Consider the following 16,853-nt stretch of genomic DNA (forward strand, 5'->3'; position numbering starts at 1 on the left):
CGCTCTGTGCCACATAGCCTTTAAAGTTTACCGCGTGTATCTTATCTTCAACATTAGCGCTTTGTAGCTGATTGGCGCTTTAGAACCCTAGTTGTTCAATTTAATTTGGCGCTCTGTGTTTATTACGTGCACCTCATTGCTGCGTTGTGCTTCAACGTTAGTAGTCTCTGAGTGGCGCTTTGGCAGAGGTATTGTGGTGGAATTGAGAGCCTTTAGCTGCCTGTTGACGATCATTGTGCTGTGCCCTCGCTGCTGCTTTTAGTTTCACTTTTGCCCTCCATTTTGTGTTTTCCTCTCCCCTGACCCGCCTCTCTGATCCCGCCTCCCAGCTGACCCTCCCACACACGAAGAACAGACTCTCCCCAGCCCGTACCTAGCTGTGACCGCCGAGATTCCTTCCTGAACGGTCGCTCCCCTCGCTCTCCTGCCAGAATCTTTATTGACATCACCTGCACCGCAGCTGAAGCCCTGTGCACCCGAGCTCCCCTGACTGCGCCTGGTATCGTTGCCATTAACAAACGCTATCGCGTTCTGAAGCTCTTACTCGCGCAGCGCTTTAAATACTTCATTGCCAATAATTGAATTGTGCCTGTTGTAATTTTATTTTCCGCATCTCGCTCTGTGCCACATAGCCTTTAAAGTTTACCGCGTGTATCTTATCTTCAACATTAGCGCTTTGTAGCTGATTGGTGCTTTAGAACCCTAGTTGTTCAATTTAATTTGGCGCTCTGTGTTTATTACGTGCACCTCATTGCTGCGTTGTGCTTCAACGTTAGTAGTCTCTGAGTGGCGCTTTGGCAGAGGTATTGTGGTGGAATTGAGAGCCTTTAGCTGCCTGTTGACGATCATTGTGCTGTGCCCTCGCTGCTGCTTTTAGTTTCACTTTTGCCCTCCATTTTGTGTTTTCCTCTCCCCTGACCCGCCTCTCTGATCCCGCCTCCCAGCTGACCCTCCCACACACAAAGAACAGACTCTCCCCAGCCCGTACCTAGCTGTGACCGCCGGGATTCCTTCCTGAACGGTCGCTCCCCTCGCTCTCCTGCCAGAATCTTTATTGACATCACCTGCACCGCAGCTGAAGCCCTGTGCACCCGAGCTCCCCTGACGGCGCCTGGTATCGTTGCCATTAACAAACGCTATCGCGTTCTGAAGCTCTTACTCGCGCAGCGCTTTAAATACTTCATTGCCAATAATTGAATTGTGCCTGTTGTAATTTTATTTTCCGCATCTCGCTCTGTGCCACATAGCCTTTAAAGTTTACCGCGTGTATCTTATCTTCAACATTAGCGCTTTGTAGCTGATTGGCGCTTTAGAACCCTAGTTGTTCAATTTAATTTGGCGCTCTGTGTTTATTACGTGCACCTCATTGCTGCGTTGTGCTTCAACGTTAGTAGTCTCTGAGTGGCGCTTTGGCAGAGGTATTGTGGTGGAATTGAGAGCCTTTAGCTGCCTGTTGACGATCATTGTGCTGTGCCCTCGCTGCTGCTTTTAGTTTCACTTTTGCCCTCCATTTTGTGTTTTCCTCTCCCCTGACCCGCCTCTCTGATCCCGCCTCCCAGCTGACCCTCCCACGCTCCGCCCCCTCCAACAACCATTTAAGCCAGATGCCCCCACGCGCAGCGTCCACGCGCTACGGCCACGCCGAAGGTGCGCCAAAGGTAAGCCCGTCTACGCCCGTCCACGCCTGGACCGCGCCCAGCGCCAGACCCCCTGGCCCTCGCATTGCCCAACCCTCCCGCATTACCTACGATGCCACCACCCTCCTAGCCCTTAACCCCGGCCGCTCCCCCAACTGTGTCCAAGCCGCTCCTGGACACACCCATGGACCTTTCTCATGCTACTCCTGCAAATTCATCAGCACCGACAACAACTCCGCTACGACCACACCACAGATTCCCGACCCCAACCACCTACAATGCATCTTGCTCAACACCCGATCGGTCCACAGGCACGCCATTGACCTATGGAATCTACTAGACACCATCTCTCCGGACGTCGCCTTCCTAACAGAAACATGGATGAACGCCTCTTCCGCCCCAGACATCACCATTGCCATCCCGGAAGGCTACAAGATCACTCGCAAGGACCGTACCGGCCACACAGGAGGAGGAATCGCTATCGTCCATAAGAAATCCATCCACATCTCAACCAGCTCCGACGTCAACCTCGCCAACTCTGAACACCTTCACTTCCAGATCCTCATCGACCCCAAGACCACACTCAGAGGCACCCTCCTTTACAGACCTCCAGGACCCCGCGCACAATTTAGTGAGGACATCACGGACTTCATCACTCCACACGCGCTCCCCTCCAAAGATTACATCCTTCTGGGAGACCTCAACTTTCACCTTGAAAAGAACAACAACCACAACTCCACCACCCTTTTGGACAACCTCGCCAACCTCGGACTTAAACAACTGGTCACTTCCCCCACCCACATCGCAGGTCACACACTCGACCCTATCTTCACCTCCAGCAATCATGTCTCCTTCAGCCACACTACGGCTCTCCTCTGGACTGACCACAGCTGCGTTCACTTTACCTACAACAAGCCCAAACCCAACAACCACCCACAACCAACTCTGCAAAGAAACTGGAACAAAATCACCATCGACCAGATCTCCTCATCGCTTCTTCTAAACCCCCCAGCCCACTCCTTAAACCCCAACCAAGCCGCCACCAACCTCACCCTATGGTTATCCAACAGCGCCGACATCCTAGCACCACTGAAAAAACGACAAACCAAACTTGGCAGCAAGAAGGCCTCCTGGTTCAACGATGATCTTAAGAAATCCAAGAAACTCTGCCGCTCCCTTGAGAAGGCCTGGAAAAAAGACCCAACCACCAGCACCAAGGACGCCTTCAAAAACGCCACCCGCATACACCACCAACTGATCCGAAAGGCCAAGAAAACCGCCTTCAAGGACCGACTAGATAACAACGCCCACAACAGCAAGGAACTTTTCAACATCGTCAAGGAATTTACCAATCCCTCGGCCAACTCTAACGACATCACCCCATCTCAAGCCCTCTGCGACTCCCTAGCCTCATTCTTCCACAACAAAATTGCAGACATCCACAACAGCATTTGACAACCAACCCGGAGACCAACCCATCCAACCATCTGCTGGACCTTCACCCCCCTCGAACATCCTTAATGACTGGAACCCAATCTCCACTGAGGACACCATCCGCCTGATGAACTCCATCCACTCAGGATCCCCCACAGACCCATGCCCTCACCACATCTTCAACAAAGCAGACTCCATCATAGCACCGCACCTCCGAGACGTCATCAACTGCTCCTTCAACTCCGCCACCTTCCCGGAAAGCTGGAAACACGCTGAACTCAGCGCCCTTCTGAAAAAACCCACAGCGGACCCCACCGAACTCAAAAACTACCGCCCCATCTCGCTCCTTCCATTCCCGGCCAAAGTCATCGAGAAAGCTGTCAACAACCAGCTCGCCGCCTTCCTCGAAGCCAACAAATCCCTCGACTCCTCACAGTCCGGCTACCGAGCAAAACACAGCACGGAGACCGCCCTCATCGCAGCAACAGACAACATTCGAACTCTGCTGGACAATGGAGACACAGTCGCCCTCATCCTCCTCGACCTCTCCGCAGCCTTCGACACAGTCTGCCATAGCACCCTTCTACAGCACCTCAGAAACATCGGAATCCAAGGAAAAGCACTAGAATGGATCACCTCGTTCCTCACCGGAAGAACCCAGAGAGTCCGCCTTCCACCATTCAAGTCAGAGGCCACTGAAGTCATCTGCGGCGTACCACAAGGATCTTCACTCAGCCCCACCCTTTTCAACGTATACATGAGCCCCCTCGCGGCCATCGCCCGCCAACACAACCTCAACATCATCTCCTACGCGGATGACACTCAACTGATCCTATCACTCACCAATGACCCTAGCACCGCCAAAACTAACCTACACGAAGGAATGAAAGAAGTAGCCGAATGGATGAAACACAGCCGTCTGAAACTGAACTCAGATAAAACAGAAGTCCTCATCTTGGGCACCTCCCCCTCTGCATGGGACGACTCTTGGTGGCCAGAAGCCCTTGGAAAAGCACCCATCCCGACAGACCACGCACGGAACCTGGGCGTCATCCTGGATTCCTCACTTTCGATGAACAGACAAGTCAACGCCGTCTCTTCATCCTGCTTCAACATTCTTCGCATGCTCAAAAAAACATTTCGTTGGATCCCCACCGAAACTAGGAAAACGGTCACCCACGCTCTGATCACGAGCCGACTGGACTATGGAAACACCCTCTACGCCGGTACTACCGCTAAACTCCAGAAAAAACTCCAACGAATCCAAAACGCCTCAGCCAGGCTCATATTAGACATCCCGCGTAAAGAACATATCTTTGGCCACCTGAAAAACCTCCACTGGCTTCCCGTCAATAAGAGGATCACTTTCCGGCTCCTAACCCACGCACACAAAGCACTCTACGAAATCGGACCAGAATGCCTCAACACACGACTGTCCTTCTACACCCCCTCCCGCCAGCTACGATCATCCAACCAAGCCCTTGCCACGGTACCTCGCATCAACAAAACCACCATGGGAGGTAGATCCTTCTCCTACCTGGCAGCTAAAACCTGGAACTCACTTCCCACTTACCTTCGCCTTACCCAGAACCACCTAGCATTCAGAAAGCAACTTAAAACGTGGATATTTGACAAGTAATTCCCCACCCCTCCTCAAGCGCCTTGAGACCCTCTGGGTATGTAGCGCGCTATATAAATTCTCTGACTTGACTTGACAAATGTCAAATGTCAAAGGCTTTTGTATAGCGCAACAATTCACCAAAAGAGGTCTCAGGGCGCTTGGCAAAAAGAAGGCAACAGCCTTGAGAGGAGAGACATTGGCCGTAAGGGGAATTACTTAGGGAAGAGCCAGGTTTTCAGACTCCTGTGGAACGCTTGGTGGTTAGAGAGAGGCAACAGATGAGAGGGCAGCTTGTTCCAAAATTGCAGTGCCAGGTAGGAGAAAGCCCTACATCCATTTCTGGAGGTTCGCGCCTTTGGCTGGGAAAGAAGGGACTTCGAGCTAGAACGCAGAGTTCTGGACGGTCTATACCAGACTAGTTTTTTTGCCAGGTAAGAAGGCCCTGTACCATTGAGGAGTTTATGAGTAAGACTTAGGATTTTAAATTGACATCTTTGACGCATGGGGAGCCAGTGCAATTCTTTTAGACTAGGTGCAGAAGCAGACCTCGGCGGTAGTCCCAGTACCAATCGGGCGGCCGCATTCTGTAGTATTTGAAGTTTGGTAAGCACACACTCATTGATCGACACAAACATAGCATTTCCATTTTCTAGACGGCTTATAATAAGTCCATGAACCAGAGGCTTTCTTGCCTCTAAAGGAAGCCATTTAAAAATGTTGCGCAGTTGTTTAAGTATTCTGTAACAAGTACCAGATACTTGGTTGACATGTGCTTTCATTGAGAGAGCACTGTCAAGCATGCTTCTCAGGTCACGTACCACTTCTTTAGGCTCCGGGCAGGGTCCAAGATCGTGAGGCCACCAATCCTGGGACTAGATGGTTTTGGCTTTGCCAAATAGCAAAATTTCAGTTTTGCTATAATTGAGTTGGAGCTTATTATCACACATCCAGCTGCTAATATGAACCATGAACTGTTTGAACCTAACACAGGTGTCAGAAAACTGAGAACTGCAGGTGATTAACACCTGCGTATCATCTGCGTACGACACTGTGGAGAATCCATAAGATTTTATAATATTGGCCTAAGGGGTCAAATATAGGTTGAACAACAGGGGACTAAGAATCGACCCCTGTGGCACCCCCACAGTGAGAGGCATATTCCTGGATACAAGGGAGTTTATTTTGAGATAAGTATAGCGGCCGGCGAGGTAGTCTTCAAACCAGGCTAAGGCGTTGCCCCTGACACCAATCTCCCACAGCCGATGTTTCAGAATGCTGTGGGAGATGGTGTCAAAGGCCGCCGATAGATCCAACAGGACCAGAATGGCTGACTCTCCCCTATCCAGGGAGAGCCGAATGTTATCTACTATCTCAATCACTGCGGTCTCCGTACCATGAGCGGCACGAAAACCTGACTACAAGGGATCAAACAATGCATGTGTCTCAATGTGGGTGGTAACTCGTTTATTTACTAGATGTTCAAGTACTTTCCTAAAGAATGGTAGAAGAGATATAGGTCTGTAATTGAATAGGGTGAAGGGGTCGCTGTTGGGCTTTTTGAAAATGGGCTTGACCTGGGCTAGCTTCCAACTGCTAGGAATAGAGGCACTCTCAAAGGAGTGATTAAAGATGTAAGTCAGCGTGCCGGCCAAAAGCGGGAATATCCCACTGCATCTACGTGGGGATAGTAAATCGGTGCGGGAACCCGATTTAATTTTCTTAAGGGCTTCTAACACTTCATCAGAGGTAATGGGCTCGAATTCAGTTAAGGACGGGATAACAGTGGTTTCAGTAGAGACCACAGTCCCTGGAGATGCTGCACCTGACATGATCTCATCCTGATTGGCTGCTGGAAATGCGGAATAGATTGACTTAATTTTGTTATCGAAATAGGAAGATAATGAGTTCACCCACTCTAAGGTGGGGATAAATGCGTAGCGCTCCGCCAGAGGGGTGGTGAACTCCTTCAAGATTTTATGCAGTTCTTTACTCGAATGGGCCGCCTTATTTATTCTCTGCGAAAGGTATGACGTTTTTGCTTTCTTTATGATTTTTAAATAATTAGAGTGAATGAATTTATAACTGTCGCGGTTTTCTGGAGTTCTATTTTTCCGCCATCGCCTTTCAGCTGTTCTGCTGATTGCTTTCTCACGCTTCAAGTCCTCAGTGAACCAAGGTGAGGCAATGCTCTTAACATTGACTGAAGTTTCTGGGATAATTTCATCAAGAGTATTTTTAATGTATATATCCAATTGGGTTACCATTAGTTCAATATTCCCATAATTGTTGTTGGGCGGTACGAAGTTAGACAGAAACGCCTCGGAAGTTAGTTTGTGCCAAGGACGTATAGATGCTGTTTCTTTTTGATTGATTGTCCTTGACCCCAGTGGTTTAGGAAATTTAAAATTAACTAAATAGTGATCAGTCCAAATCATAGGCGTGGGTGATTCACAAGTAAGATTTGCCATGTTAGTAAAAATTAAGTCAAGGGAGTGGCCGGCCTGATGAGTAGGGCCGAGTACCCTTTGTATGAGACCCAAAGTTTCCAAGGCGGTTAGTAGGTTACAAGAATCAGTGTCATACGTTAGCTCCGCATGATGATTGAAATCCCCTAATAGGATAAAATTATCAGTGGCCAGCACATGTGATGCTAATATGTCTAAAAGATTGTTGGCGAATTTTGATTTCTCTCCCGGGGGTCTATATACCAGAACAGCCCTTCCAAAGGAGTTGGTATTAAATTTCATGTTAATTATTAAAATTTCTAGCCATTCATTAGAGAGTGACTCGAGCTTAGTAATTTCAATGGGGGCTTTTGCCGCAATGGCAATGCCTCACCCTCTCTTTCGTACTCTATCATGTCTGATGATCTGGTATTCATTAGGAAAAGCAATGGCTATATCAGGTGAAGCCAGGCTGTGAAGCCATGTTTCAGTAAAGAAACAGATATCGGGTTTTTTATTATCCAATAGGCTCCAGAGCTTAAGAGCGTGCTTAGGGATAGATCTGGTGTTAAGATACAGCGCTGAGAAGGTGTTACTATCTACATTGGCGCTGGTGTTGTTCGTTAATTGAGGATTAGCAAGCGCTTTCATATGCGAGCCCCTCGATGTTGCATTGGTCGCTACCCTAGAAGGTACAGTGGTTGGGTAGATTACCTTGGCACAATCTAGTAGATTGGCTAACCCTATGGGCGAATTCAGAGATAGAAGTTCCTGCCAGCTGTAGCAAATCATAATAGTGGTACAGGAAAACCCTAACCCAATAACAAAGAAAAAGAGGAAAAGGAAATAAAGAATTTACCAGGGGTTTAGGCGGGAGGCGATGTCCAGGCACGGACGGGAGCAGACGGGCTTGCCTTTGGCGCGCCGCAAGAGAGAGAAAAACACACAGGGGCTAATTTACAAGCCCCTCGCGCCACTTTTACGTCACTTTTCCCATGTTAAAAATGATGCAAAAGTGGCGCAAGGGGCTTGTAAATTTGCCACACATTGCGGAAAGACAGAGTAATAAAAAGATGGAAAACTCAGGAAGAGAAAATGGAGGAACCTGCAAGAGTGAGATAAACCATCAGGAAGGTTTGATAGTGAATTAAAGAGGCATAAGGTGGATTTAGGACTATGCAGTCTTTACATTGGGTGTGGAAACATTTTCTTGCACAGGCTGCAGGCTTCTGAGCAGAGCTCTGAGCACCACTCACACTTGTACAAATTAAGCACTGCTACGGTTCATTGCAAATGGTTAACGAGGTATTTTGTACTTCTGTCACTCCCTGCAACCTCTTAAAATCTTCGAAACAAACTATCAGCTTCTTTATCTCTTTTGATCACAATCAAAAAGCGCAGATATTTGATAATAAGACTGCGTAAAGTGAGAGAACGCATGAGAGAGGCAGAGTGACCATGAGAAAGAATGTGAGTCAAAAGACCGAGGAGAGAGATAGAGCACATTTGAGACATGGAGGGAGAGAAAGAGAGATGGACTGGAGGGAGAGAAAGAGAACTAACAACAGAGACAGAGAGAGTAAATATACGGAGGAAGAGATAGAGAAAGTATAAAAGAGAGAGGACCTCAGCTTGACTGACCAGGAGACAGCTAGCAAATATAAAAAAGAAATTGAGATACAGAATATAAGAAGAAGGAGACAAAATGTAGCTCCCTTCCTTGTTCTTTCTTTCTTTCTTACTTTCTTTCTTTCTTTCTTTCTTTCTTTCTTTCTTTCTTTCTTTCTTTCTTTCTTTCTTTCTTTCTTTCTTTCTTTCTTTCTTTCTTCTTGCTAGAATCTTAAAAGTGCCATTCCCAAGGGAAGCCTATTCTTGTTAAATCCAGTAAAGGTTTCAGTAATTTAAACCTGTGTTCAACCCCAGGTAGATATTGTACAGAGCAGACAGACTTAGCTTAAGAAAATACAATGCATTTACAAGTACCAAAACAGTTAAAAAGTCAAAGACACAACACAATAAAATATCCCACTTCTATTGATAAAAATAGAGAATAATGTAAGGAACAAAATGGCACCAAAATGGCAAACATCCAGTGAGGGAAATAGGAAATATGTATTTTTTTTAGTTTCAGATAAAAATAGTGCCAGAAAACTGCCTGTGCTTGACCGGTACGTAGGTATAAATCATGTCTGACTGCGAAGGAGCGCAGGCTAGCTACAGAAACCAGACTCATCCCAATCAGAAGTTTTTTCTTCCGGTCTCACTTAGCGTTGCAGCACGTGAGCTACACGCTTTGCAAGACATGCAGTATACACTATAGCATGGAAGCTCTGTGGTAGCTCTGCCCACTCTCCGCCATCTTTTTGATTGGCTTGTGTTGTAAATGCTGCCTTCTGATTGGTTGTAGGCTTGTTAGTCCCTCCTTATGACGGACATGTCGTCATTCCTGTCCTTCCATGGCTACTGGCCCCTTTACTGCAGACTACTTTCTTCCCGTGGCATCCCCCATCCCGCAGTCCAATGCCTTCTCCTCCCCCCGTTCTGTGTCATGTCGCCTGCATGCATTCCCGCATAAATCATCACAGACTGCTCTGTCTCGGTGAACCTGAGTTCCCGTCACCCTGTACGAGCGGCACGAAGAGGAGGGGTGGTGGCGGCGGGACAGAGGCGCAGCCCTGCATTGGGAGGAGGGCGACAGCAGCTGCGGAGCCCGGGACACCAAGGTACCGGGGATCGGCGGACTCCACAGTGTTTCTTAACAACACATGTCTTTGTGCAGACGTTCCGGGGAGTCCCTCGGTCAGTGAATTACAGGCGCGCCCTGTGTATGTACAAAGTACTGCACGTACCAAGGTCTGTTCTGATGCAGCGTGCAAGAGGGGGACATTGTACCTCGAAATTGTGATGTATACTCAAAAGGGTCCTTTTCAGAAAAGGTGTACTCTTAGCGCCTCCAACTTGGAAGCTAATGGGGAACACCGCAGCAAATGTTTGCCAATAATGCCTTGTCTTATTGTAAAGGATTGTGGGATAATTACAGTAGATACTTTTATTAGCTGGAGACTCAGTATTGTATTTGACCCTCGCTCACAGAGGAACCATTTTTGTATTTTCTGTAATTTCATTTTGATATAAGACAGGTGTTCCCCAGTGCCAGAGTCTTATTTTGCTTGTATAATGCTGTATTCATTCAATCTTGTGGGCATGTTCTGTTCTGTTGATCACACGCCCATGGACGAGATATCAGACACGTCTTAATGAGACGCATTTGTTCGTTTTTGTGACCTCCCAAGTGCGTAGTAAATTAAGAACGTCATAACTTGATAAGTCCATTATCTGTAAAAAATGGGCGCTCCTCGAAATGGGCATGTGAGGTTGTAAATGCAGTACAAAATCCCAGATTCTTAACTTTGAATGTCTTTTCTACTCCTGAAAAAGTTCTTATGCAAATGTTATTCGCGTCACTGAGGTTTCTTTGTTGGATTTGGACTTGAAGCAGTTACCTAGTGAGAACGGAGAGGCTTTGCAAGAACTTTATTTTCGTTGGAAATCAAGCTGCGTTGCTTTTTGAGGAAGTGATGGTTTGCTAATTCCTTCCTTTGATTAGTTTTGTTGATAACTTTTCAGTCCTCGCAAATTATTTGCACACTCGTTAGAGGCTTTGTTAGAAAAGGAGAACAAAAGGAACATGGTGGTACTCACTGCCATAGAGAAAATCTCTTCATACTTACAGGGGCTAATATTGTCCCAGTAATAGCCTGGCAAATCTGAAGAGTATGCCAATGTGGTTGCATTAAATATACGTCTGACCTGTTGAGAATTGCTGACACTGTCACCTTAAAAGTCTCTACGAGCTGCTGAATATCTCTGCACGCTGCATTAAAAAGATGGCAGACCTGCTGTGTATATCTGTACTGTGCCATTCAAAATTATCGGATGTATGACGTTAGAATGCATACATTGACAACGCGTACCTTTACAACGCGTTCGTAACAACGAAAGTTGTTACCACGCATTGCGCTGGGGGGCGCAAAATTGATTAATTTAATTTACTATTCCAACACCAGTCCCCGTGGATAGTAGGGAAGGTGTTGGGATAGTAAATTAAATCATTTACTATTCTTGAGTGCCCCCCAGTGCAATGCGTGGTAACAACTTTCGTTGTTACGCCCGCGTTGTAAAGGTATTCGGTGGTAATGCTTGCGTTCTAAACGCTGCATACCAAAATTATCAGATGTGCTGAGTGTCCCAGTATTGTTGGCTTCTGTCTTTGTCGTTCGTGAATGCACGCTTCTCATTCAGTTCTAATCGGCTTGCTAGTTTCTCCGTAGTACCGCCTTGCTGTTTCCAGATTGCTGTGCCAGTCACTCTATTGCTTTTCAGCTGCTCTTGTTACAGTCACTTTCGGTTGTGCTACACTTCTAGCGTTATGCAAGTTCCTGACCAATCAACCTACCGCTCTTCTCCCATAGCTGTCACTGTTAACCAGGCCTGCCAGTCACATTGCAACTGCTCCCTTCACCCACTGCTGTGCCAGCCAACCATCCCTTGGTCCGCCGGGTAGCACTTATTGTTCTCCTGTGCTTTATCGCCGCCATCACAAGAGTAAAGGAGCACAGGACAGCCCAGGGACATCTTAAGAATTTCGGGGGCCCTGGGACAAATGTAATTTGGGGGCCCATGTTCGGAACAGCTTTGGATTTGTGATCAAGTTTCATCTCTTTCATGCTCTTCTTGGCCAGGTCACTAAAAAGTGCACAGGCACACTGGCCCATATTCTGAATGTGTTTACATTTATTATTTAAGAACAGTGACGTGTTTTCAATTTTAGAATATACAGCAGCATTTCACTAATATTATTGCAAATAGTCTTTGTAACCCCACCTATTTCTCATTCGTGACGTCCGGTTTTATCTAAAAGAAACATTTTATTTATGAATGTTGCATAGTGTTGAAAACCAAAAACATTTCCTTGCAAAATTTCTGTAATAGACTCCCACATACCACTCTCCTTAAAATTAAAGTAAAGGTTGTAAATAATCTGTTTTAAAAATTATTCAAGCTCATCAAGGCAAGACTACAGAGCTGGCTGTATGAGGGGGCCCTGGGCCCCCTTTTCTCATGCTTTAAAACCAGGGCCACTGGAATTATGCAGCAGGGGAGGGTCAAATTATGTGGCAGGGTTGAGTAAATTATGCAGAAACAAAACGCAAATTTTCCAACATTACTTTACACATTTTGTGATAGTTTACTCCATTATTTTTAGGGTCTTTATTTATTTATAAACTGCGCTGCTTTCAATTTAGATTTAAGAAGCTGAGGTGAGCACTGTGCTTCAACATACGTTTTTGTTTCTGCACTGCGCCGGCCAGCGAGTGTGGATTTTTACAGCCCAGACCCTCTCCCCTCCTCGCTCCCGTGCCATAGAAAAGTGTGCAACCAAAACAGAAAACAAGCATTTGTAATGCAATAGGTCTCACATTTATGCTAGTTTAAGTTATTGGCATTGTAAATGACAATGCCTTTAATTTAAAAACCAAAACATAAATAAAAGGCATTGTCATTTACAATTGCCATTAGCTCAAACTTGCGTAGATGCGAGACCTAGTGCATTGCAAATCCTTGTCTGACTTAGTCTTTGAAATGGAAATCAAAAGTCCTCAACTGGACAAGGCAGTAGGCTATGACTTAGAAGGGCACTAAAAGGCTGGATAACTGTGGGATGAGGTTCCAGAGAAGCCATTGACTTTTGGCCGGAAAGCTCTGATAACATGGAAATCTTAAGGTAATCTCTCCTTGAAAAATGTAGTACACGTGGTACAATGACCTTCAATTACCATTTCCCTTTTCCACGCCAATATTTATTCTAGAGGTGATGAATCTTTGCCACTGTATTTTGACCAAAAGAGCTCTTCATAAATACAGGTAAGCATTCAAATGTAAATACATATTTTAATCAATAGTGGGAGTTTGTGAGTAGTTTTTAAGGCTTTTATTCTCGAATTGGAGTTTAAGAATTTGCATATTATAATGTGCACCCAGCGAGTTCCATAAAGGAAAGAATCCCTATTCTAAGCAATGTGGCACAAATTATGTCAGTTAGAATCTATAAAAAATTCAAAATAAGAGCAAGAGTGAGATTAACATGTAGCTAAATCAATAATTAATAATTGGATAATCTCCCATAAAGAGAAATAAAGCATAGAGCAAATAAGCCTAGGCAAAGCCAGTTAGTCAAAGCAAAAAGTTTAGTGTTTTTAATAAAAGTCAGAATGGGAACACATAGCCTACATATAAACTGCCCTTGTCCCACCTGAATCTGCCTCCCCTATTCAGCTTCGTCTGAATCTGTTCTGCTCTCCATCAAAGTCTGCCCTCTCTTCCTCTGCGTCTGTTATCTCTGCTAATCACATGACATTTCCCTTAATCTGACAATAATTTGCAATTCAAAAGTACCATATTTTTGAAAACTCACAGGATTCTCTTTCTTAGTAATCTTGAACCACCGACGAATCCACAACCATGAAAATAGTCCCACATTTGTTAACATAAAATGTGCAGGCGTTCTCTCAGGTGGTGCTCCTCACTGACCCAACTTGAATTTGTCACATTACCTTCCACAAAAAGTCTTAATGCTTTTAAACCATTTCATTTCTGCAACAATTCAATGCAATGTTTTAGTTCAATTCCATAAATGTCAGATTTATTTTCTCAAATCCTGATACAGTTTAATTGCTTGCAGGCTTTGAACCAATCTCAATACGGTAATCACTCTTACGGAAATAAAACATTGCAGTACACTCTGAGGTCACTCTCGCTCCTCACAGCAGTTCACCCTCTTTTACAAATTCTTCATATGCATTTACTCACCCAATTATCTTATATCTGTAATTGTCTGCCTTTCTAAAAGATGGATAGACTTCAATCACTCAAGAATGCACATTCACTATGACATTTCGACCATCAGGGAATCACCTGAACCAGTGCAATTTTCCCTTTGCACTCAGGGTCCACTACACAGTTCACACTCATCCCATTCAGACAAATTTCCCTGTCTTAGGTGGACCTGTCAACAACGTCTCACAGCAAACTCCTTAACTCTTTGGTCAGACAATCCCATCTAGGTGTCTTCTACACGTTTACCTATTCTGAGGTCTTGGGCCACTTCGGGATCTTAAACTCAATCTACTAAATCCTTGGGCCACTTTGGACCCAAAACCACATTTAGTTAATTCTTGGAGCAACCTTCAGACATTCCAAAAATAAACCATTACTGTAATTTAACCAGCACACAATTACTGCAAAAGTAATTACTGCATACCACAATCTAATCCAACACAATTACCGCAAATGCAATCACCGCAATCACAATTACCACAACATATTCCTCCCTAATAATACTCACACCTTCTTCAGCAACCACCTTCTCATATCGCCTTCTAATACTGCTTTGCCAGTCATCAAGTTCTGGGGATTAGAATCAGGAATCAGGATTATTCTAACTTGAGCAATTATTTTGTAGCTCCTTAATGGCATTAACCTAAACTCTGCTCCTTTAGGATAAGGTGTAAAAACTTCCCTCTGCTACCAAGCTCATAGCATGGAAATCTCAAGGTAATCTCTCCTTGGAAAATTTTGTAAACGTGGCAAAATTACCTTTAATTGCCAATACTCTTTTCCACGCCAATATCTATTTTAGAGGTGATGAATCTTTGCCACTGTATTTTGACCAAAAGAGCTCCTTCATAAACACAGGTAAGTAATCAAATGCAAATACATATTTTAATCAATAATGGGAGTAGTTTTAAAGGGTTTTATTCTCTAATTAAAGTTTAAGATTTTCTGATACTTCATTATTCATTAGTCAAATATCAATCAGGTTAGAGAGTTGAAAATCGAAAAATAAAGTTAATGTTGAGCATATGTCGCAGGGCTGGTGCTCCAAGGGAGGCGGTAATGTGGACAATGGACTGGTGGGAGGCAAAACCTGACCAATCACCCGTTTTTTCCTCACAGTATGAAGAATGGATGCCAGATTCGCCAGGGGAGTAGGAGACTGCCGCAAGAACGAGTTACTGTGTCTTTAACTGGAAGGACTTGGAATGCAACTCCGCCCCCGGTTGTGATTTGGCAGACAGCGCCTCAACAAGAGACAACAGATCCCGAAAGAGTGTGCGTTTTGCCGCCGGAGGAGAACTAAGGAATGAGGCGGTCGAAGGTCGAGTCGGAGAGAGAGGAGAAGGAGCACGAAGAAGGACTCAAACACCAACTGTCGGAGGAGAGGACGTTGAGAATCCTAAGTCGTTGGGAGAGCCAAGGGGCTACGAGGACCACGCTTCGCCCAGCCATGCTCCCGGAGGAGCGTGGCTAAGCCAGGTATGCAATCGGTTCACCGGCTGGGTAGGGCGGTGGGAGAAATCTGACCCTTAAGGAAAACAGCCCTTCGCTTGCTTCACTACCCTCCCCTCGCACTGTCACTTGACCCTGATTACACTATCATCACACGTTGGAAGTTGCTCCCTCACTACCCTTCCCTGCAGTATTGGATATGGGCTGGAGACTCACCTGGTTTCCCCTTTTCTTTTTGTTGTTGTTTGGTGTAGTGCGAGCAACCCCACGCCGTGGAGTAGATCTGGAGTCCAAGTAGATCCCAAAGAGACGCAGTGAAGACGCCGCTGACCAGGGACAGGACACCGAGAGACCAGTACCAATTCTTTTACTTTATATTTATTTTGCCTGTATACTGGCTTCCAGGAGGGAACGAGTACTCCAAATAATAAAACCTTCTCTAAACCCTCAAGGAGTCATGCCCATTCTTACAGACCCGCTAACACTGGTGGAGAATGCAGGCATAACCAAACCCATCTGTACACCACAGATGGATGCCCTGATACAGCACCTGGTGAAGGGGCAGGACAAGTTCGGATGGGCCGTAGAACGGCAGATGACGTGAGCACAGGCTGACCGGGACATCTTTAAAGACACCATTGCAGCCCAGATAGAAGGGCTACAGAAAATTATCACAGATCAACCCCTGGCAGGCCCAGCAAGAAGCACCACCCACATCCCATCAGGCATCTCCTTACAGAAATATGTACCCGGGGAGGATCCGTATGCCTTCCTCCTGAACTTCGAGAGGGCAGCAAGGTTGTGTGGTTGGCCTGTGGAGAGGTGGCCATTCTTTCTGGCACCTGTCTTGATGGGTGAAGCGCAGGCCGCATACCAGGTCGCTAATGCAGACGGGTATACTCCATACGCAGACATAAAGAATATAATCCTGGACCACTTGGGACTTGACTCTGAGGCTCAAAGGGTGCGCTTTAGGAAGGAGAAGGCTTCCCCAGGAGAAAACCCTAAGACATTGTTTTTTAGGTTGAAAATGGCAGCCGATAAGTGGCTAACTCCTGCTGTTAGCTCCAAGGAGGAGATCATGGAAAATATCTACTTGGAGCAATACCTAGAAGCTCTCCCCTTTAGTACACAGAAATGGTTGAGGCAACATACGCATCTAACCGTGGAACAGGCCATTGATATGGCCACCACTTACTCCTGCGCCCAATCCCAAGCCGCCTATTTTGGAGATGGATAAAAACGGTTGTCAACCGGTTGGAAAGTATGAAAAAAGGAATAAGACCGCTCCAGATGTTAGGAGATCCCGAACACAGAGACCAGAACTTCCACCCTTTAGAGGCCCACAGTGTTATGACTGCGGGGACT

This window comes from Lissotriton vulgaris, chromosome 3_1, assembly GCF_964263255.1.
Source record: "Lissotriton vulgaris chromosome 3_1, aLisVul1.2, whole genome shotgun sequence".
In the NCBI taxonomy this organism is placed as follows: domain Eukaryota; kingdom Metazoa; phylum Chordata; class Amphibia; order Caudata; family Salamandridae; genus Lissotriton; species Lissotriton vulgaris.